Source organism: Hyposmocoma kahamanoa, unplaced genomic scaffold, assembly GCF_003589595.1.
Source record: "Hyposmocoma kahamanoa isolate Upper Pololo Valley unplaced genomic scaffold, ASM358959v1 262, whole genome shotgun sequence".
Taxonomy (NCBI): Eukaryota; Metazoa; Arthropoda; class Insecta; order Lepidoptera; family Cosmopterigidae; genus Hyposmocoma; species Hyposmocoma kahamanoa.
Window position 1 is genome coordinate 413,758 of NW_020653765.1, and position 1,897 is coordinate 415,654.

Sequence of the window (1,897 nt, forward strand, 5' to 3'; positions counted from 1 at the left end):
GGTACGACACTCGCTAATTAGGAAACGACACACGGATACTTATAAAAATACTTGATTACTTGTTTATATTACAGTGTAGTCGTGGACAGACAGCTTGCGTTGCAGTCATAAAATATGTTACGGCAACTTTGCTACGGATGTGTCATAATAGAGGGCCATTGTGTTGTGACCGAATTGCAATTTGCTTCCCGCCGCAACGCTATATTTTGTACCGTAGATTGTTAGACGCCACAGCTTTCTGTTTTGGCATGTCGTTTAAAAAAAAATGGAAAATACAGTATATCTAATTGAGGCTATGACCACAAAGAAAGAAAAAAATAATAATGTGAGCTACACCACTTTTGCGCCAATACCCTCAATTATCCGTTACAGCATACTATTTGAAACTCAAAACCTTTGAACCATGCGGTTATCAGAAAGAGAAACACTTCGTTTTTTTTCAACGCTCACTTTCCTTTGCAATAAACACCCGTCTAACAGTCATTTACAATTACTATAATTGATCATGCGTATTAAAAAACAACAAAACAACAAAAAAACAACACGCTAAGTACTTATTAGAATGAGTTATTTTTATTCTAAGTCTCTTTACTTCTTGTTCTAACTATTGCATATTCGGGACTTCACGAATACAATTTTGTTTGTTAAACACATCGAGTGCATAAACATTTTTTAATATTAAAACATTCAATGCAATTATTATAATTAATAGTGTATTGTATATCATTCATGTCACGCAGAACAGGTGCCATAGTACCGGTATATGTCTACTTTAATTGTTTTGTGATATCCATGATTATTATATATTATACACAATTGTGTTCAGAATGAGAGTACGTCGTGGGTATCTTTTCTCATGATAATTTCACTTGTAACTTTGTAAAAAATTGCACAGTTACATCATAATATGTAAGGTACGTTGTTGCTACGCATGATCTCGGAGATTATTCGAGAAAATTTCACTTTCTTCGTGACACGAGATGTTATCTCTATTATGGTGGCAGTTGGAATGGAAATGGGCGTTATTATGGGCATTTTACGCGTCGAAAATTGCATTTGAGAGATAGTGCATGCTCATGGTAGATAATAATGGTTTTCGGTTTTGTGGTTTGCTTTAAATGGAGTTAGTTATAAGTAGTCATGTGAATGTAATATTAAGTAGAAAATCAGTGTAGAGCAAAAGAGTAGATACTATATGTACAAAGCGTCTCATGGCTTTTTGTTCTTTTTCTTGAACGGTGATACGTAAAAGGAATTAATCATTTATCCTTTTGATCGACATGATAATTATAAAAAAAACCGGAATCAAAAGTTCCTTGAATTACATTTATATTTACCAAGTTTTATTGAGTTACCGGAAAGTGCGCAAAACCGGATTCATCTCCCAGTATGCTACACTTACAGATGGAATATTTTCCTCAAATTTAAATGGGGCCAATATTGCGGTACCTTATTTCCGGCAAAAAAGAATCATCAAATCGATTCACAAATGCCGCAACACAAAAAAATACAGGTGTAGGTACCTGGGATGGTGTGGTAGACAAGAGTGGAAGAAACAAACAACTTTCCCCACCAGGGGGATAGCTGATAGGGATTAGTGGAAAATACAGTTTTTTTCAAGTTTTGTGGGTTCGATTACCTTTGTCTTTGAATAATAGAGTATTACTTATTTCTAAAAATAAAATAATGTATTTATAAATCCATGCAACAAAATGACCTGTCTATATATTTAAAGTAGTTATTAGCCTTCGTGTCCCACGCCGTGGAAAGCCTTGTATGTTTGATGTTTGGAACTGAAAATATCGAATTTAGTTACCTAACAAACAGTATAATACAATTCACTACGTTTATTGCGAACGAGGGTACTCCAAGGCATTTAAGATTATGTTCATTCCAG